At 36.5% G+C, this 23,496-nt stretch overlaps 1 pseudogene across 1 annotated transcript; it reads right to left on the reverse strand.

The window, feature by feature from the left end:
• Positions 1-6,280: 6,280 nt before the first annotated feature.
• Positions 6,281-7,207, reverse strand: LOC104731716 (protein LIGHT-DEPENDENT SHORT HYPOCOTYLS 9 pseudogene; annotated as a pseudogene). The gene has a single exon (XR_015575511.1). The product of XR_015575511.1 is annotated as a protein LIGHT-DEPENDENT SHORT HYPOCOTYLS 9 pseudogene (transcript).
• Positions 7,208-23,496: the final 16,289 nt, after the last annotated feature.

A 23,496-nucleotide genomic window follows, 5' to 3' on the forward strand; every position in this document is an offset into this window, starting at 1 on the left:
AGCCTAAATTTGGACAGTGATCCATTCGGTCCAAGGAAGGACGATGAAGAAATTCTCGGTCCAGAAGTGCCATAACTCAGTGTTATAGGAGCTTTAATGTTTTTGGATAGCCACACTAGACCAGACATTTGTTTTGCCGTGAACCTCCTAGCAAGATTTAGTTCTTGTCTGACCCAAAGGCACTGGAACGGTATCAAACATATATTGCTTTACCTGCAAGGAACGTTGGATTTGGGTTTATTCTATGCTAACCATAACAAAGAAGGTTTAGTTGGTTTTGCTGATGCAGATTATCTATCGGATCCACATAATGCTAGGTCTCAAACCGGCTATGTGTTTACACATGGTGGTACAACAATTTCATGGCGTTCAATGAAGCAGACCATTGCGGCTACATTATCTAATCATGCAGAAATTTTGGCTATGCATGAAACCAGCCGTGAGTGTGTTTGGTTAAGGTCGATGACTCAACACATCAGGTCAGATTGTGGCATGACCGATGACAAGGAACCAACCATCATATATGAAGACAATACCGCTTGCATCGCACAGCTCAAGGAAGGATACATCAAGGGAGATCGGACGAAGCACATCTTCACACATGAACTACAAAAGGCCGAAGAAGTTCAAGTGGTACAAGTTCAATCCAGCGACAATTCAGCCGATCTTTTCACCAAATCATTACCGATATCGACATTTAGGAAGCTCACGCACCAGATTGGGATGCAGAGACTCAAGGACTTTTAGTCATGCTTAGAACAGGGGAAGTAATACGTGCTTTACTCTTTTTCCTTCACCATGGTTTTGTTCCACTGGGTTTTCCTGGTAAGGTTTTAATGAGGCAGCATCCCAAAGCGTATTATGGTGATCTCTTAGCATTTGCATGGTTATGTCATCCAAGGGGGAGTATTGTAAATCGCTAAGGATGGATCTCCATAACCGGCCCACACACATGTCCAAGTCCACAAGGCCCATCGGCCACCTTCTCTTATTCTAAGTCGGTTTAGGAATCCTAATGTGTTAGGGCTTTATCCACTACTATATATATATGTACTCTATTCAATTGAAGATAATAACACAATAATAGAAGAGAATACAACCTCTAGTTTCTCTACTTTCACAACAAAGATGGTGTATACCATGTAATATCTTTTGGTACTTGTTTAATTTTTCTCCCTAATGCTGGAAATTCATCTTCATTAAAATGGCAATCGGCAAAACGTGCCGTAAACATATCACCAGTTTGCGGCTTAAGATATCAAATTATACTCGGTGATGCATAACCGACATATATACCTAATCTCCTTTGTGGCCCCATTTTTGTTCTTTGCAGTGGGGCTATAGGAACATAAACCGCACATCCAAAAATACGGAGATATGATATATTTGACTCTTGTCCAGATGCTAATTGTAAATGGAAATATTTATTATATGCGCTTGATCGTATTTGGACCAATGCTGCAGCATGCAATATAGCATGACCCCATATAGAAATTGGGAGTTTTGTTCTCAATATTAACGGTCTAGCAATGAGTTCAATATTAACGGTCTAGCAATGAGTTGTAGCCGTTTAATTAAAGATTCAGCCATGTCATTTTGTGTATGAACATGAGGAACCGGATGCTCAACATTGATTCCTATTGACATACAATAGTTATTGAAAGCTTGTGAAGTGAATTCACCAGCGTTATCTAGTCTGACTTTCTTTATGTCATAATCAAGGAATTGAGCTTTCAACCTGATTATTTGGACAATGAATTTTGCGAAGGCCGTGTTTCGTGTTGTCAATATACACACATTTGACCACCTACTAGATGCGTCAATCATTACCATAAAATAACGAAACGGCCCGCATGAAGGGTGGATAGGTCCACATATATCACCATGTATTCTCTCTAAGAACAATGGTGATTCATTCCCAATTTTGGCTGACGATGGCCAAATTATGAGTTTTCTTTGAGAACATGCATCACATGAAAACTCATCATATCTAAAAATCTGTTGGTTCTTTAATGGATGACCATTAGAATTTTGCACAATCTTTCACATCATGACTGAACCAGGATGTCCAAGTCTTTCATGCTATATCTTAAATGTACTAGTAAACTTAGAGTTTATTGTAACATAAGATGAAAAATTATTTATTTTTGTGCAATACAATCCAGAGGATAACATTGGCAATTCTTCCAATATATGTTTCTCCTCAGATGTTATGCAAAGATATTCAATGTCATTCTTATTTAAAGTCTCTATATGATATCCATTTCTTCGGATATCTCTGAAACTAATCAAGTTTCTATGAGACTTAGGGCAATATAATGCATCAATTTCAAATGTTGTCTCTCTTGGCATTGAAAATTTGGCTTTTCCAGAGCCTATAATAATCTTTGCATTACCACATATAGTGCTCACGCTTCTAGCGGGGTCTTTTATTTTGAGAGAAGATAAATATTTTTTCTCTTTAAGTATTGAATGCGTTGTAGCACTGTCTGCTAGACACATATCTCCATCCTCAATCTCAAAATTTGACATTTTCTCAAACTGATGACGGATTGAGAGTCGGTCGTGCTGATAACATGTTGTAAACTATATAAATGTTTGAAGGCAACAAGATGTTTATTATGAGAAGAATCAAAGGAGAAAGGATCTAGAGAGATGAGTGTGGATTTAGAGAGAAACTAGAGAAAAACTAGAGAGAAACTAAAGAGATAGAAAGACTTCTCATTATATTTCTTCTCTTGTACATAACTCTTATATATAGAGGGAGAAGACAAAGAGAGGTTGAGGACAAGTGATGAACAAGTGTTCCAAGTGTTATTGCATGAAGAGGGACACTTGTTGTGACGGATACACACATATTTTACAACAAAAACCAATTAAACATTTCATTTAAATATGAAAAAGTAAACAACCAAAAATAATTAATCAAAATATTTTTAAAACATTACAAATATCTTAAACTATTTTTGTTAAATACATTTGGTCGCAAATGCTCGCGGATAACTCCCCTAATTATGTTACTTTATGTTTATATTAGAAAAATTACTTCCATTTCTTTTTATTAAAGATTAAATCATAGTGTCTTTTTTGGTTAATTTTTTTAATTTACATTTTTGTTGAAATTTTTTTTAGTCTTATGATTAATTTAATTTTTGGTTTGTTAAATTAGTTGAGCTATTTTTAAAAAATATATTTGCCCACACAAACGTATAAAAGAATTGAATTAGTGATATATTTGCCCACAAAAAAAGTTTTAGACAATAATTGTTTTTAAAAAAGTTCTTGCCCGCACAAGAGTGTGGGTAACTCTCCTAGTTTTTTAGTATAATCCACTCGTGAAAGTTAATTATTATTTTCTTTACATTCATATTTTTCCCAGTTTTAGTTTGGAATATATTTTAAATTGACAGTAGTACTAAAAACAATGTCTATAACATGAGATTTGCGGATGGATAGCAGTAAATTATTTTTGGATTCCAAGGCAGAGACAGTTATCAACCGATTTCGCTCACTGTCTCAGATGAAGAAATCTCACCATCGTAGATCTAGATCCCTTTCTTTCCTCTTGAAGAGTCTTTAGGGCTTGAAGGTGTCTCACCGCCTCCATAGTTCCACGCCGGAGCAACAAAAAGAGGATAGCACGGCACTTCAATCCAGGTCAAGTATTGTGGTAAAGGAGATTCTGGTATTTTAATCCGTTTGTGTGGTTTTTCTTATCTCAGATTTGTTTTAATTTTAATTTTATAAGAAGTTTTAAGTTTTTATTGTCTTTTTTGGATCTCTAGATCTTGATCCGGGTTGTAATCTATTTGAATGCTATGTTTTAAGCTTGTCTGGGTTTTTTCCCCTTGTCTCCGGAAGCGTTTTGTGCTTGCCGGCTCTAGCCTCTGGAAGGATTTATTTCCTTGCCAGCTCTTGTAATTTCACCTTGTAATTCACCTGTGGTAGGCCTGGGCATTCGGGTACCCATTCGGGTTCGGTTCGGGTATTTCGGGTTTTCGGGTTTAGAGGTATAGAACCCGTTCGGGTATTTCTAGACTTCGGATTCGGATCGGATTCGGTTCGGGTATTTCGGGTTCGGATTCGGATTACCCGAAATTCACAAAATTCAAAATTTTAGTATCTAATTTAGTCTAAATAATTCAATAATACACAATTTATCTCAAAATTTAGAGTATTTTTTATCTAAATTTACTAATAAACAGTTTAAATACTTCAAATTATCGAAAATATCTAAAAATCTAAATATTTTAGACACTTATATTATTAAAATTATAAATATTATTAATATATTACTACTATATATTAATAATGTGGGTATATTCGGATACCCATTCGGATTTCGGTTCGGATTGGGTTCGGATTCCGGTTTTCGGATTTAGAGATTTAGAACCCGTTCGGGTATTTTACAATTTCGGATACGGATTTGGATCGGGTTTTTTAGATCGGGTTCGGATCGGATCTTCGGATCCGGGTATTTTGCCCAGGCCTATATCAATGAAATCATTCAGACGAAAAAAAAAATTCATGTATTAATCAATGATTAAATAAAATTTTATATTCAAATTCTTTTTCTCCTAGAAACCATGATATTCATGATAATGTTTGGAAACCAAACGATGGGCACCTGTTCTTAATCCTACGGTGGGTATCCTTCTCGAGAACATATATGAACATGAAGGATACCCACTTGAGCTGTACCCATATATTTGTTTATTGTTTAGCTCGCGATCAAAAATAGTATCTCTAAAAACATCTTAAGCAAGATAAGAACCAGTTGCCAATTTGTCTTCGCCTGCCTTCGCATATATCACCTGGTCGCAGATGTATGGTTGTCTTCTTGGGGCAAGTATCACTCCTAAATGGTATGATACGGTGAACCAGTTCTCCACTCATACCTTTCCTATCCTAGAGAGTAGAGACTATTTTTATGTTTCATCCAATTTGTTTTCGAGTTCAGATTATATTATGCGTGGAGGAGTAGGGAGAAGAATGGGAGGCGACATATCAAATCGTCACCCTCCCAACCATCTTATCAGCACCATTGATAACTCATTTTGGAACCTTATCAACTTTCGTTGTTACTATATAAGAAGGAAAAAAGTTCGGAAGTAATGGAAGAATTGTTGTAACAAATGGAGTTTACACTACCTATCCGATTGATGGTCCAACATAAACGGTTATACGCCAACTTTTCTTATTACTATTTTCCACTCTAAGTTTTTGTTCGTCTCTCTATAAGTAAATTTTTTTGTTTGATGATGATCAATAAATTTAACATTCAAAGAAAATTAATTAGTAGTATATATACGGGCGCAATTGTAAAGCCGAGTTGATAACAACTCTACAAGTATGATAAATTAAAACTTCCGGTTTGTAACTAATCGATCAACTACAAAAATGATAGATTTAAACTTGCGTTTTGTATAACAAACCAATACTTCCAAACCCATGAATAACATACTAATTTATAAAGAAACATGGCACTATGGAATCATATTAAAACAATCTTATCCTTAAACTCATGACTCCAGGCCATTATTATTAAATACTATGGTCTATGGCTAATTAATTTATAGCTAGCTACAAACAGATATATACAGTATACATTAACTTTAGGTATACGTATAACTAAAGTCCGTATATATAGCTAGCCCTCTCCGGGATCTAGGGTTTCAGAAAACACTTTCTATACCGTACCGACTCGATCGTTTTAACTTCTTAATCTTGTGATTATTCAATTTGAAGACAAGGTTTATTTGCTACTCCCAACAACTGATTAATATATTGCCCGTTCGATCCTAAAGTTCGGTTTGTTACATAAATCATGATTTGGAAATGCTGGTTTCCTTTTCATTCTTTGAATAAATTGGCTCTAGACCTTGTAATATAACTACAAATTGCATACGTGTGCATGTATATATATACATAAAAGTAATACTTAATTATATATACATGTAATACAATAAATATTATTTACGTACTTGTGAATTCCAACATGTGTACCAGACTACTATGGTAAACTACCAATGTATACATGTTAATACATCATGAGGCATGCAACGTACAGAAATGTTATGTCATTTAAATATATTCACAGTTGGCACACACTCTAATAGCTAAGAACTGCTTTGTATCGGCTAAGTTCTATGACAAACTATAAACTACATTTTAGAGATATATTCTCCGTTAATCTTAGGTGATTTTGAGTACCAAAATAGTATATAATATATACACACACACGCATTAGGATAACTAACAATAGAAAATCATCAGGAAATTTTGATGGAATCAATCACTATTATTAATCCGATATATTGAGTTTTGTGGTCTATAGATATCCAGAGAGAATAATATCAATTTTTTAAAAAAATATCAAACTACGAAACTTAAATTTGTTTTAAATAGAGAATTTTAAATTTGATTACCTATATTGGAAATTGTTTTATATGATATAATTATCAAGTGGTCGACGGTTTATTAGAAGTTGAAGAGTTTGCAACATCCTTCTTGACAACAACGACGTCGTTTTTGATCTTTCTCCTCTTCTTCTTCCTGTACGGAATCCCACGGGCCTTGGCTTGAGACTCTCTCACTTCCCTCAAGTGAACCCGGATCGAACCGTTTGCAAACGGGTTAGTATCAGGTGACCCGCCACCGTGTTCCTCGTAAGCAGCTCTCAACCTTCCGATCAAAGCATCTAGGCTTCCCCAAGCTTGTTTGAGAGGACACGTGCAAGGTCCTGGTGGATCGGGTTGTCCGAAGAAGACACAAGCTTGATGATGTACTTTGGTCTTACCAAACTGATCTAAGTACCTTAGGAAACTTAGCACGTGCGTGTAGTCGAACTGAGACATCATCAACGGTGGATTTTGCGATTTTAGGTATTGGATGAACGTGTTCCAATCTCGACGTTTTTGAGATTCGTAGCGGCTGAGGGGTTGCTGCGGTTGAGGTTGAAGTGGTTGCTTGTGGTGGTTGGAGGAAGAAGATGGATGATCCGGTGGATCTTTCGTCGGTGTGTGATTATCCGAAGACATTATTAGGGGAATTCTGATTCGTTTTTTTTTTTTTGGTATTGTGTTGTTTGGTAGTATTATATTTTTGGTTTGAGAGCAAATTGAAGAAGGTTTAAAAGCAACAATAAAGTAAAGGAAAATAAAGAGAGAGAGATAGATACTGAGAAATAATGGAACGAGGAGAAATTATTCACGAAAAAATGATTACTATGTATATATATATACGTTACTATAATAAGTTACAATGAATTCCTATCATTTCATGCGAATATCAGAATCGTTATTTTATTTGATTTTTTTTAAGTGAAGAATTCACTTTTTTTTTTTTTAAACTAGTTCCACGTACTTGTCCTAACCAATTATATATAGCAAATCCAATTAATTAGCCAAAAAATAATATATATATATATATATAATATATATATCAATTAATGAGTTAATCCAATTCTTATTCTCGGATAGGTTATAAATATAATAACTAAATAATGATAATAACTATATACAAATATCATGCAAAACTATAAGAAATATATGAAATAGTTGTCTTGATCCCATCTATTTTACTAAACTTTAAATTATCAGTCGTTATAAAACAAGACGTTTTTTGTTTTTGTTTTTCAATAACAAAACGTATTTAAAAAATAAATGATTTTGATCTTAGTCATTTTTGAGATGATGTGAAAGCTCTTTTATCTTTACAGACAACAAATTATTATATATGTAAATGACCAATCTATATAGTTTGACAATAGAAGAAGATCTATTTCAATGAGATTTTTATCCTATTTTTTTTCTATAATGCCACTAAGCGTGGATTACATCCTTGGATTATATATTATGTTTGTATTTTGTTAATGTTTATGTTCACACGTTACTTTCTATGACTTTTTTTGTCATCATCCAAGAAAAAATAGTTTATCAACGTACAGAAAACAATTCAAATATCGACTTTGTAATAATATATACTACAAATTAGTACAAGATTATTACTTATATAGAGCAAAAAGAGAGAATATATTTCAATGGATGGGACCCGTGCAGAAGGTGCTCTTGTTCCTTTTATAAATTTTTATTCTAAAATATCAAAATTTGTTATTTTATTTGGTTTGTTAATTATCTTTTTTGGTCACTGATGTGTCTATCTATTTAATTTACACACTGTTATGATATACTCTTCCTTTTTAAAATGCCTTAGGAAATATTAGTTATTTAAGCTATCCATTGTACGACTAGCAACCAAATCAATCATTATAAGTTTTAATAATGATTTATTAATTAATTTCTCCAACTTGCTTAATTTAGTGGCTATTGTTGAATTATGTAGCCTATTATATCTATAACTTTATACATAAGAAATTTATAATAGCATAATTACAATAATAACGTTGATGAATGATGATGACCGTCATCATCCTACTCGTAGGAATAGCCATTAACGATAGATTAGTGAGTATTACAACTACTAATTTCTTTCTTTGAAGAAAACAACGATATTCCAATTTGTAATGATTTATATAAAAGTGCTTTTCATATACGTGAAATAAGAGAAATACTGACACCATAATCATATATAAGCAGTTACTTTGTAGTTTGTATATACATGGAATATTGACTATATAATAACATATCTCTTACTTACTATACAATGAGTGATTGCTTAAGCATAAATGTGTCTGAAAGTGGAGGACGCATAATATATTGGCTTCCATTATCTTACCTATGAATGAATGTTAAAAGGACAAAACAATCCACGCTCTTTTCTTTAGATATTGCTTTATAATCCTTAAGGTAGAATTCATTGTCACTATTACATGTATTATAGTATAATATACGTACGTGTTTTGTGATCAATGCGTGTTCACAAAGAAAATTACTACTAATGTGCTGTTGACAAAAAAAGAAACCCTACTATAATGTCTTATGTGTATAAATGTGGTTGCTCATGGACAAGAGAAGTACTAGTTCAAGGAATATAAGTTCGAAGACAGAAACACCTAAAAAGCATGAAAATTATAGTGAAATAAAAGAGAAAACATAATAATTAAAGACAAGCATATTATTTGATACACACATTGACACATTTAGTACCCTTTGTCGGGAATAAAAATATATAACAGCCGGTAAAATCTTGATTCCGGACTCCGGTGACCGGAGAACTACAGGAATCCGACGCGATAATTAAACCCTAAGTAAAAAAAGCATTTTGAGACAAGATTTTGTAAGAGAAGATCTTGTGTGGGGCAATATATCTTTCGATATACTTTTGTCCGCTACATCAATAGAAATCCACTCGATACCAAAAAACAAAAATTAAAGAAGATATAGGAATAAATTAAAAATTCACGTGGGACTTGGGTCCATCTGTTTATTTTCACCTGGGATCATAATCTATATGGTATTATTTCGTATACTACTGTGTTTTTTCTTTTTTCCCAATGACTTTTCTTTTGTTAAGAAAAGTTACAAGGATGTCTTTAGATTGCATTTTTTGTTTCGTTTGGGTTGATACGAAATGATGGCGTAAGTCGTGACTAATAATCAATCATCTTCTTTTTTTTTGTTTTATAAGTTAATGGAAAGAGAAACCATTGGAATGAATATAATTATTCCATTGAAACCTTTATTTGTTCCATAAACTGTTTAATATATGTAAAAGATTTTGTTCTTACTAAATAAATACCAACTAGTATCCCCCAAAAATGCTACTATGTAAGTCTTGGCTCGGTCTTCAAATCATGGACATAGACGGACCATAGCTCTAGTCTTTGTACCACAAATTTTATTATTGTAAAATAACCAATTTTATTTTGCTTCTTTGTAAAGTGTATAAACCCCCTTCAATGTTCGCTATGACAAGTCCTATTAAATTTTGGGCTATAGTCCGAAATCTCCTGGTTATAAAAGGAAAAGTTAATAATTCATCACTTAAAAGATTGAAAGAATTACTCAAATGTTATCCAAAAATTGGTTTATTACTCAAATCTATAAATCTTTTGAAAATTACTAGAATGTTTAGTGCCCTGGGTGTAATTACAATTTACCCCTTGGGTTTTGTTTTCCGAATTTGAGTAAAAAAAAAAAAAATACACATCAACAAATTAAAATACACATCAGATATGAATTAACACGTCATTAAGCAGTTTTTTTAAGATCCACAGTTTTGTTTTCTCTCGTTTATATCAAAGAGAGGGAAAGTGAATAGTTTTAACTATTCACAAACCGCGAGAAAAAAAAATTATCGAAACTCTCGTCTCTCGTCGCCGGCGATACTGTCATTGTCCACTCTCTTGCCGTCAATCTCCCGCCGTCATCTCTCGCCGTCATCTCTCACAGTCATCTCTCACCGTCTTTCTTCATCGTCGCACTCTCTTTCTTCAATTGGCTCTCTCTCTCTCTTCGTCTTCTTCGTCTTCTTCGTCTTCGTCTATCCGGTATGTGTCGACTGTTTAGTTTCGAGTTTTCCGGCTGAATGTGGGTTTTTTCGATGATTTACCGCTGATTGTCGCCGTTGTTAATGACGGCTGATTTGTTAGATCTATTCGACTCGATGGCTGATTTACTTTTTGTTTTATGTTGCGGCTCAGTTATTTTAGGGTTTATGGCTGATTTGTTAGATTTATTCGATTCGATGGCTGATTTACTGTTTGTTTTATTTTGCTGATGGATGAGTTGTGACTGAGATATTTTGTGCTTTAGATCTGAGTTATGTGTTTGTGGCTGAGTTATGTTATGCTTTGTGTATGAGTTTGTTTTATGTTATGGCTGATTCATTTTATGATTTACTTATGAACTATAACAGATGTCGATGGTGATTATTTCTTCTGAAGAACAAGCAAGGGATTACCCCCCAAGACTATACGCTAAAATAGAGTCTAGAGATATAAACACAAATTTCAGGATGAAAGAATTCCCTCAGATTAGGGAATCAATAGGACTGGATGCGTGGAAAGAAACGAAGAAAGTACCTATTGGAATAATCTCTAAGCTAGTTGATAGCCAATTCGTCTGGTCTGGTAAGGTTGTTCATTTCCTACTATGTAACCAGTTAAGGGTACATAAGAAGGAGCTTTGGTTTGTGGTCGGCGGTCAACCTATCAGGTTTGGGTTGAATGAGTTTCATTTTCTGACGGGGTTAAACATAGACCCAATGCCTACTGAACGGTTTGAACTTGAAGAGGAACACAAAGATTTCTTCAGACTTTTGAAAGTGCCTGGTGGGGCAGGTCCAACGCTACTTGAACTCAGGGAAGCATTAAGAGTGTGCCGGGGATGGGTTAACCTTGATCATCGTAAATGGTTGGGGCTGTTGCTTCTTCAACACATTGGACTTTATGGTTTGCATCATAACTCTAGAATTCCATATGAAAGTGCCAAAAGAGTTTTTGATGATGAAGCAATGAAGACGTATCCGTGGGGTCGGTCAGCATTTGAAGCTCTTGTTGATTCCATAAAGATGTTGAACCCTACGGGAAAGTCGTACACCCTCAGTGGGTTTACACCCGTGTTACAGGCTTGGGCGTATGAGTCCATCAAATGCTTTGGAGAACGGTTTGGGAATGCATCATCTAATGATGGTGGCATACCGATGCTTTAATGGGGTGGAAACCGTACACGTTCATCGCTGGAAACCGCAATTGCTGAAGAGATCAAAGCGCTTGGTGAGGTAAAGTTTATATCTTGTTGAGTGATTGTTTAGTAATGGATGAGTTATGATGTAGTTATGGCTGAGTTATTGTTTAGTAACGGCTGAGTTATGTTTTAGTAATGGATGATTTATGCTTTAGTGTTGGCTTAGTTATGTTTTAGTAATGACAGATTTATGCTTTCATTAGTAATGACTGAGTTAAAACTTACTGATGGGTTTCATAATCTCTTATGTTACAGCTGCGTGTGATTAATATGGTTATGAAGGAAAATGGCTGCGAGCTATTTCATTCATGGCCAGAAGAAGAAGACGACCCAGCAATCGATCGCCTGATCGAAGACATACATCTGAATACGTTTGTTAAAGGTTTTTGGGATGTTAAGGGGAGTGATAAGAAGAAAAAGAAAAAGAAAGCTGAAGCAGTTGTTGAGTCTGAATCTCCTCCCGCAAAGAAGCGGACAGTTCAGAAGATGAAAGTTTCCAACAGTCAGGAAACTAGTGAAGGAGTTGCACAGGAGAGGAAGAAGAAAGGAAAAAAGGTAAGTGAGGAGGAAGATGCTGGGGAAGATGATCTCTACGAATTGATCTCTAAGTTATACACAAGGTTTGACACCGTTGATAGGAACATTGAAAATGTATCGGCGAATCTGGAGAAGAAGATGGATGAAAGGATTGAAACCAGGCTTGGATCTTTTGAGACGGACCTCAAACAGATGAAAGAGCTCGTGCTTTCAAAGAGCACGACTGACCAGACTTTAAAAATGGGACAGAAACTAAATAACCTGGGACATGGACAGGAACTTCAGACATCAAAAGGTCCACCAAAAGTTCCGGTAATGTCTGGTTTATCTTTGTTTTATGGCTGATTTTTCAGAATGTTTAGGCTGAGTTATTATAATTTCAATTGTCTTCGCTATGATATACAGGAAAAGAACTCTTTGACTTCTCCTAAGAAGTCTCCAGATGCTAAGAAACCAGCTGATACGAAAACAGGGCATTCCAAGAGGAGAAATGCCAAAGAGTTAGAGGCGTCAGAGAAGGCCAAAGAGTTAGAGGCGGGAGAGCCGGTAATGTCTGGTTTATCTTTGTTTTATGGCTGATGTTTCAGAATGTTTAGGCTGAGTTATTATAATTTTAATTGTCTTCGCTATGATATACAGGAAAAGAACTCTTTGACTTCTCCTAAGAAGTCTCCAGCTGCTAAGAAACCAGCTGATACGAAAACAGGGCCTTCCACGAGGAGAAATGCCAAAGAGTTAGAGGCATCAGAGAAGGCCAAAGAGTTAGAGGCGGGAGAGAAGGTAATGTCTGATTCATCTTTGTTTTATGGCTGATTTTTCAGAATATTTAGGCTGAGTTATTATAATTTTAATATACAGGAAAAGAACTATTTGACTTCTCCAGATGCTAAGAAGTCTCCAGCTACTAAGAGACCAGCTGATACGAAAAGACGGCCTTCCACGAGGAGAAATGTTAAAGAGTTAGAAGCGGCAGAGGAGGCCAAAGAGTTAGAGACGGCAGAGAAGGCCAAAGAAGTAGCTGCGTTAAAGAAGCCCAAAGAAGTAGCTGCGGCAAAGTAGGCTAAAGAAGTAGCTGTGGCTGGAGGTAGAGGTGGAGGTAGAGGTAGAGGTAGAGGTAGAGGTAGAGGTAGAGGTAGAGGTAGAGGTAGAGGTAGGGCGCCTACAAATCCTACTGCTGCTGTTGTGGCTGCTGGTGTTAAGCCATTGAAATTTGTACTACCTGGAGGTTCAGAAGCTGGTGCAGAAGCTGGTGCAGAAGCTGGTGCAGAAGATATTACAGACGAGTATTTTGCTGAAGCCGACTCACTTGAACCTGAATCTGAGGATGATGAGGAGGAAAAGATTAGGCTTGATAGAATTAAAGCTTTAAGGCTGGAGAGTGTTAAGCTGTCAGCGGATGGGAGTGCATTGAATACACAACAAGATCATCCAAGCTGGATTTTCCCTAATATTGGAGACAACGGACTGACGTGCATGAGGAAGAACTGTTCACCTGGACCTGGAATATATGATCCTCTGGCACCTGTTGATCCGGTGAAGTTGCAGAAACTTTTGGAGTACCTAAAGAAAGCCGAGTATGACCCTTTAGACCCTTTTGCTTAACAAGTTAATAACAGCTTGTTAACATTATATTAACTTGTGTTTATTTGTTTGTTAGGAATATCCCGTTAGGCAAAGGCGGAATGGAAATTGAATTCTATAGGGTGCTAATCACCGAACGAAAGGAATGGCCAGTGAAGCCAGAAGAATATGGTAAATATGGGTGGCTTACTGATGAAGTAAGTTTATCTTAATGTCTTAGTTATTGTTGTCGTTGTCTGACTTATATTACATTATGGCTGCGTTGTTGTTTACTACTCAGTTTTCTGTTGTACAGCACTTGGGCGCGTTTATGAGAGTCCTTAGGTGTAGGTACAAACGAGATCCCTTCCCATTCCACAACAAACGCATTGCGTTTAGAGACCCGTGGTTCACCAGTGAAATGGTTCACCGTCATTATCCGTTGTTCAAGTCCGAACCCAAGTTTTTTACAATGACTGGCAATTGTTATGAAAAATTAGTTAAAGGTTTGATTCCATCAGATGAACAAACTAATTTGAAGTGGATAGAAGATGTGGATCACCTGTATATTACTCCACAAATTGGAGGCGATCACTGGGTGGCGCTGCACGTGGATCTCAACAGAAGGCATATTGATTGCTATGATAGCATCGTGGGACAAGTAACCGGAGAGAGTGAGCTTAGAATGCTGAATGCTTGTAGGGCGTTTACGCGGATGATTCCAGCAATGATGAACGCGAACGTTCCTCACGAAATTCGTACACCTACTTACAAACAGTTTACCTTCAGGAGGAGGACAGTCTCCAAGGTCCCTCAAAACGTACATGTTGGTGACTGTGGCGTGTACGCTTTAAAGTTTATAGAATGTCTAGCGCTTGGTGTGTCTTTCGATGGAATCTGTGATCAAAACATTCAGGGTATACGTGTTAAAATGGCAGCAGAAATCTTCGATGAGTCACCTGATTTTATGAATCAGTTCACGTAAAAAACATTTGTATTTCTTTTGGTAGGTAGGACTTGCACTTTGGATATGTAAAAAAACATTTGGATTTCTTTTGGTAGGAATTGTACTTGGATATGTAAAAAAACATCTGGATTTCTTTTGGTAGGAATTGTACTTGGATAAGAAAGTTCTTTGTTTAGTATCTTTTCAATGTTACGGTTGAGTTATGTACTTCACACGGCTGAGTTATAATTAAATAATGAATAAACATATATGTTATGGCTGAGTTATATATTTCAAACGGCTGAGTTATCTATTTCGTACGGATGAGTGAGTTATGGCTGAGTTATGAACTTGGTACGGCTTCGTTTAGTCTTTCGTGCCGTGCCTCGATATTACTAAAAGTGTTGTTGGGGAAGCCCAAACAATAATTCTGTGCCTGCTCAGATCCACACGCGTAATCAATTTATAAAGTTAGTTTTTTCACAATATATTATACAAAATAATTAAAAAATTGAACTCAAAATTCGAATAAAAAATCTTAAAATTCCGACAAATTGACTAAGTGATGGCTGAGTTATTGACTTACACGGCTGACTTATAAAATATTTGTAAATTTACATTATTATAACTCAACATTTAAATGTAAAATTTAATTATGAATATTACAATTATTATAACCAATAAAAAGTAATAATTATAGAGAAAGATTGATTTTTACACATTCTCACCAAGGATGTGTAAAACATACAACACATGACGTTTAGGGGTTAGGGTTAGGGTTAGGGTTGGGGTTTAGGGTTTGAGATGTAGGGTTCAGATTATTTGATTTTTGGATTTGGTTCTAATGTGTTTTAATGTGTATAGTTTAAGGTGGTAATATGGATATAATAATATTATTACCATTTGAATATTTTTTAAAAAAATCAAAAAATCAAAAAATATTTGGTTATTTCCGGTTATGGGTCGGTTATATTAATATCTAACCATAAATAACCCAAAATATATTGTAATTAAGTAGATTAGCCTAATATAACAGAAATTAAGTCGAATATATCCGAAATTAATTAAACATACCAATTCAAAAATATCAAATTGGAAAATTTATTTTATCGGTCGGTTCGGTTTAGTCGGTTATTTAGGCATTCTAATAAATAACCCAAAATATATTGTAATAAAGTAGATTAGCCTAATATAACCGAAATTAAGCCGAATATATCCGAAATAAACCAAACATACCAATTCAAAAATATCAAATTGGAAAATTTATTTTATCGATCGGTTCGGTTAAGTCGGTTATTTAGTCATTCTAGTTTGAGGGTTGGCTGAGATATCGTCTATGACGGCTGAGTTATAATTAATGATGACTGAGTTATAATTAATCATGACTGAGTTATTAAAATAGATTGATAAAACACCACAACATAGAAAGTTCATATCATATCCAAAAAAAAAAAAAAAAACAACGGAGGTTGACTAATCTCACAGATACTTGTTCAAGCTCTCAAACTTCTTCTCCAGCGCGTCATATTTCTTTTCCAAATACAAGATCATTTCTTCTTGAATCTCGATGCGCTTCTTGGTTGCATCCAAGTCCTGCTTCATCTCATTCTTCTCCTCCTGAGTAACCCTAAACTCTTCGCGCACTGCATCAGTCCACCACTTCCTGAAACCGCAGCCTTGACCGGGACCCTTACAAATAGTACATAATTCATATTAGACTAAAAAAAAAGAGTCAGAAACAGAACACAAAACTCAACAATAAGAGTACAAAAATCTTTACATCTGTGATGTCATACGGACAACTGAAATAACGTTCTCCTCTCGTGGTAGGATCATTAGAAGTGGCAACGAGAAGCACCGCACCGCAATTACACCCGATTGGAACGCCCTTGTCTCGCCTCCGGATTTCGCCGTACCTCATTTTCATATTTATTTCATTACGATTCAGTTCCTACAGTTCCACAAACACAATATTAAGATAATGCTTTGAGATTTCAGATAGTCTAGAGATCTACCTCAGCTAGTGCTTCAGAAGCAGTTTTCTCATCAGCCCTGGAGTTGCCGCCGTATATATCTCTATTTGCCATCATCTTGACTCGATCTCGATTACTGAAGCAATGAATCACACCAAATCCCTTAATTTATACTAAAACAATATATCGAACGACGTCGTTTGACAGTAATATACTTGAAGGCTGAGTTGTGTTCTTTACACGACTGACTTAGGATAGTCAGTTAAATTAACAACTTTGTTATGGCTGACTTATGCAACGGCCATAATAATGGTTTTACGGCTGAGTTATCCGACGGCCACCCTATTAATTTATTATATACCCGCTCGGGAATGCAAAAAGGGTTGTTGGGGAGACGCAAACAATAATTATGTTTCTTGTTATCATCCATACGCTTTATAAAAATATTTTAAACGGTTTATTATTAAAAATAAATTCAAAAATTTGAATTCAAAAATTTGAATTCAAATTTGTCATGTATTTTTATTTATTATTAAAGAAGGGGCCAGTAATTTGACTAAGTAGTGGCTGGGTTATTGACTTAAACGGCTGAGTTATGAGATATTTGTAAAATAAGGTTATTATAACTCAAAATTAAAATTTAGAATGGCAAAATGAATATTACTATTATTATAACCAATAAAAATAATAATTATAGACAAAAAGAGTGATTTTTACACATTCTGATCAAAATGTGTCAAACATACCAAAACATGTTGTTTAGGGGTTAGGGTTAGGGTTAGGGTTTAGGGTTTAGAGTTAGATGAGGTAACATTATTTGTTTTTAGTATAACAGTTTGGTTTTGGATATAATGTGTTTAGATTAAGGTGGTAATATGGATATACTTATGGTTGAACCATTTTGAAAATAATTTTTTTAAAAAAATTTTAAAATTTTGAAATTAATTTTTGGTTATTTCCGGTTATTGGTCGGTTAGATGAATATCTGACAATAAATAACCCAAAATATATTGTAATTAGGTAGATTAGCATAATATAACCGAAATAAGCCGAATATAAGAAAACTAGGCAAACATACCAATACAAAAATACCAAATTGGGAAAAATTATTTTTTCGGTTCGGTTCGGTTTAGTCGGTTATTTAATCATTCTAATTTGAGGGTTGGCTGAGATACCGTTTATGACTGCTGAGTTATCTTTCCAGCATCGACAGTTACAATGAGAGGGAAAGTGAATGGTTTTTAAACCGCGGAAAAAAAAACTCTCTGTCCTTATCGTCGGCGAAATCTAACCCTAATTGTGCCGGCGATAATCTGTCTTTTTCTACTCTCCCGCCGTCATCTCTCGCCGTCCTCGCTCGATATCCTCATTCGCTCTTTCTTCTCTTCGTCGGCGCTGGTCTTGTTCATTTCCGTCTAAGCCGTCTCGTCTTCGAGTTCCGGTATGTGTCTTCCTATTTATTTTTGAGATACGGGTGATTGTCGCCGTCTTGGATGGCTGAGTTTGGACTGAGTTATCTTATGCTTTACGACTGAGTTATGTATTATGGCGGAGTTATTATATGCCTTGTGTTTGCCATATGTTATGGCTGATTTATTTTATGCTTTACTATCAGATGGCGAAGGATATTTCTGAAGAACAAACAAGGGATTACCCACCAAGACTATACGCTAAAATAGAGTCTAGAGATATAAACACAAATTTCAGGATGTTAGAATTACCTCAGATTAGGGAATCAATAGGACTGGATGCGTGGGATGAAACGAAGAAAGTACCAATTGGAATAATCTCTAAGCTAGTTGATAGCCAATTCGTCTGGTCTGGTAAGGTTGTTCATTTCCTACTATGTAACCAGTTAAGGGTACATAAGAAGGAGCTTTGGTTTGTGGTTGAATGAATTTCATTATCTGACGGGGTTAAACATAGACCCAATGCCTACTGAACAGTTTGAACTTGAAGAGGAACACAAAAAGTTCTTCCGACTTTTGAAAGTGCCTGGTGGGGCAGGTCCAACGCTACTTGAACTTAGGGAAGCATTAAAAGTGTGCCGGGGATGGGTTAACCTTGATCATCGTAAATGGTTGGGGCTGTTGCTTCTTCAACACATTGGACTTTATGGTTTGCATCATAACTCTAGAATTCCATATGAAAGTGCCAAAAGAGTTTTTGATGATGAAGCAATGAAGACGTATCCGTGGGGTCGGTCAGCATTTGAAGCTCTTGTTGATTCCATAAAGATGCTGAACCCTACGGGAAAGTCGTACACCCTCATTGGGGTTACACCCGTGTTACAGGCTTGGGCGTATGAGTCCATCAAATGCTTTGGAGAACGGTTTGGGAATGCATCAGCTAATGATGGTGGCATACCGATGCTTCAATGGCGTGGAAACCGTACACGTTCTACGATGGTATCGGTAATTGCTAAAGAGATCAAAGCGCTTGGTGAGGTAAGGTTTATATCTGGTTGAGTGATTGTTTAGTAATGGCTTCGCTATGATTTAGTTATGACTGATTTATTGTTTAGTAACGGCTGAGTTATGGTTTAGTGTTGGCTGAGTTATTGTTTAGTGTTGGCTGAGTTATTATTCCCTGATGGGTCTCATATTCTCTTATGTTACAGCTGCGTGTGACTAAAATGGTTATGAAGGATGATGTACGGGAGCTATTTCATACGTGGCCAGATCAAAAAGACGACCCAGCAGTTGATCGCCTTATCCAAGACATACATGAGGATAAGTTTGTTAAAGGTTTTTGGGATGTTGATTCTGACTCTCCTCCCGCAAAGAAGCAGAAAGTCAAGAAGGTGGTAGTTTCCAACAGTCAGGGTGGTGGATCTGGTGAAGGAGCTGAACAGAAGGTGGTAGTTTCCAACAGTCAGGGTGGTGGATTTGGTGAAGGAGCTGAACAGAAGGTGGTAGTTTCCAACAGTCAGGGTGGTGGACCGGTTGGAACTCTCATTGAGTTGGTGTCTAATTTAACCTCAAGTTTTGACACCTTGGAAAAAAACATTGGAGATAGAATAGAAGAGAGGATGAATGAAAGGTTTGAAACCAGGTTTCGTTCTGTTGAGAGTGATCTCAAGCAGATGAAAGAGCACGTGCTTTCCTTGGGTGTTGGGCAAACTGGCCAAAACAATGTTGAAGACCTTGGGGATGAACTGTTGTCACAAAACACTTGTAAAAATTTCAAAATAAAGAACCTTATTGATGAACTGTTGTCACCAAAAAGTCCACCAGTACCAGCAGTTCCAGGAAAAATGCACCAAAACTACTCTGTCAACAGTCCTCCGGTAATGTCTGAATTATGTTAATCTTATGGCTGAGTTTCCAGATTGTTTAGGTTGAGTTATCATTATCTTTAATTGTCTTCGCTTATGTTATACAGGTAGTTGGCAGTGGTTTGGCTGGGGTCAGTAGGAATCTGAATAAAGAGTTTGATAAAGATGAGTTTGATAAAGATCATCTTCTTAATTTCATTGAGAAGTCTCCAGCTGCTACGAAACCAATTCAACGGACTAACACGAGGAAAAATGCCAATGATGGAAAGAAGGACGAAGAATTAAATGCAAAGAAGGCCAAAGTTGAGGCGGCCGCTGCTAAAAAGAACAAAGAGTTGGCAGCAAAGAAGGCTAAAGATGAGGCGGCGGCTGCGAAGAAGGTCAAAGAGTTTGCGGAAAAGAAGGCAGAAGATGAGGCGGTGGCTGCAAAGAAGGTCAAAGAGTTGGCGGAAGAGAAGGATGGAAATAATCCGCCAAAGAAAAGAGTTAGAAAGACTACTAAGCCTAATCAAATCAATCAATTGGGATCTGATTTGAATGAGGGAGTATCCAAAGCTGGTGCAAACGCTGGTGCCGACGCTGCTGACAGCAGTATATGTGATATGAGAGCCAAGATTATGGCTGAATAAAATATCCTTGAACCTGAATCTGAGGATGATGAGGAGGAAAAGATTAGGCTTGATAGAATCAAAGCTTTAAGGCTGGAGAATGTTAAGCTGTCCCCGGATGGAAGTTCATTGAATAAACTACAAACTACACAAGAGAGGACTTTTCCTTATATTGGGGACAACGGACTGACGTGCATGAGGAAGAACTGTTCACCTGGACCTGGAATATATGATCCTCTGGCACCTGTTGATCCGGTCAAGTTGCAGAAACTTTTGGAGTACCTAAAGAAAGCCGAGTATGACCCTTTAGACCCTTGTTAATCACATCTTGTTAAAATTATATTAACCTGTTCTTATTTTTTTCTTAGGGGTACACCATTAGGCAAGTCAACATCAAATATTGAATTCTATAGGACTCTCATCACCGAAAGAAATAACTGGCCGTCTGGTACATTTGGGTGGCTGTCTGATAAAGTAAGTTTAACTTGATGTCTGAGTTATTATGTTTACGGCTGAGATATTATAAGTGATGGCTGAGTTATTATGTTTACGTCTGAGATATAATACATATTGATAGTAGGTGGCAGTGGTATGATTTGTTATTGTTTACGACTGACTTATATTACATTATGGCTGAGTTGTTGTTTACTAATCAGTTTTCTATTTTACAGCACTTGGGCGCGTTTATGAGACTCCTCAATATTAGGTACAAACGAGATCCCTTCCCATTCCACAACAAACGCATTGCGTTTATAGACCCGTGGTTCACTAGATCGATGATTGGTGATTATACGATGTTCAATATGAAACCCAAGTTTTTTAAAATGACTGGCAATAGTTATGAAGAGTTAGTTAAAAGTTTGTTACCACTAGATGAACCGACTAATTTGAAGTGGATAGAAGATGTGGATCACCTGTATATTTGTCCACAAACTGGAGGCAATCACTGGGTGGCGCTGCACGTGGATCTAAAGAGAAGGCATATTGATTGCTATGATAGCATCGTGGGACAAGTAACCGAAAAGAGTGAGCTTACAATGCTGAATAATTGTAGGGCGTTTACACGGATGATTCCAGCAATGATGAACGCGAACGTTCCTCACGAAATTCGTACACCTACTGCTAGTCAGTTCGGTTTGAGGAGGAAGAGTGCCTCCAAGGTCCCTCAAAACGTACAGGTTGGTGACTGTGGCGTATACGCTTTAAAGTTTATTGAATGTCTAGCGCTTGGTGTGTCTTTCGATGGAATCAGTGATCAAAATATCCAGGCTATACGGGTTAAAATGGCTGCAGAAATCTACAATGAGGCACCTGGTTTTTTTGATCCAGATTAAATAATGCATTATGTCCTTCCTTCGTTTCGTTTGTTATCTCGTTGTACTTGGATTTGTAAAACTTTGATTTGTCTATTTTCAAAATTATGGCTGGTTTACGGTTAAGTTACGGCTGATTTACATACTTCACACGGCTGACTTATGAAATATTTGTAAATTAAAATTATTATAACTCAAAATTAAAATATAGAATGAAAAAAGGAATATGACAATCACTATAAGCAATGAAAAGTAATAATTATAGACAAAGATTGATTTTTACACATTCTGATCAAAATGTGTAAAACATTTAAAACATGACATTTAGGGGTTAGGGTTAGTGTTAGGGTTAGAGGTGAAACAACCCTTTCCGTTTTTTTTTTAATACCTTAATTTACTAGTGGTCCCATACCCACTAACATCCTAACATCAACCAATAACCACGGATAACCAAATAAAACAGTTTCCATTCAATCCAATAGAATTCCAACTTTAATAACCCAATACTCAATAGCAACATAATCCAAATAAAGAAATAACCAAAAGCTAACATCCTACAATGTTCCACTGACTTAATCTAGCAACCTAACAACAGCTAGAACACAATCAATCAAGCCTCTAGAACATCCTCCCCCTCATCGCCTTTGATTCCACGATCACACTTTTCCTTTACCTGCACACCACAAACAACAATTGAGATGCGTAAGTATTATCATAAATACTTAGTGAGGCCATCCTCCCATCTACTAGGTTATACAAACAAGCAAATGAGACCCTCAAGTTTAAGCAAAACAAACAACACACAACACTACATCGAACCAGGAAAAACAAGTCTCGGATAAGACTAGTGTCGACCGATGCCAAACGATGTCGATCGATGCTACAACAAAGGTGTCGACCGATGCCAAACAGTGTCGACCGATGCCCCTCAAAATGGTGTCGACCGATGCTCTTGAGTGTCGATCGATGTCTCCTCTGCAATCACGATCTGCGCGAATCCGAAAGTCGAACTCTCCTCCCAAATCATCTCGAATCCATCTCAAACTCAACCAAACGACTCGGAAATCACTGGGAATCACAAAAGCAACGAACCCAAGCAACAAAACAACACAAACAGCAAAGAAACACACAAAACAAGAGAGATCTCATGCTTAGATCAACCATGGTCAAGCACTCACCTCAAGAACAGGAAGATTGGATTGAGAAACGTGGAAAACAACACCTCCAGAAGCTCCCCCTTTGTTTCCAGCAACAGATAACCCTCCTACAGCTTCAGATCTCTCCAAAAACTCCAAATACAAGCCCAGAAAATCCCAGAAACGTTTTCCTCTCTTTTCTCTCTTTCTTTTCACTCAACGGCGACAAATGAGACTTTCTGAAACCCTTCTTTCGTCCCAGACACTTAACACACGATTAGGGTTTTAAATCAAACCAAACCGTACCAATTCGGCAATTAAATCAAACCCGACCAAACCGGAAAAACATGGTGTCGATCGATGCCACCAAGGGTGTCGATCGACACCCACACCAAAAATACACAAATTGGTTCGCGGGCGTTACAATTCTCCCCCACCAATATGGATTCGTCCCCGAATCCCGCAATACCGTCCATCTGCCAAGGACCTCCGTGCCAC

This window comes from Camelina sativa, chromosome 12 (genome assembly GCF_030686135.1).
Source record: "Camelina sativa cultivar CO46 ecotype springtype chromosome 12, ASM3068613v1".
NCBI classification, from domain to species: Eukaryota; Viridiplantae; Streptophyta; class Magnoliopsida; order Brassicales; family Brassicaceae; genus Camelina; species Camelina sativa.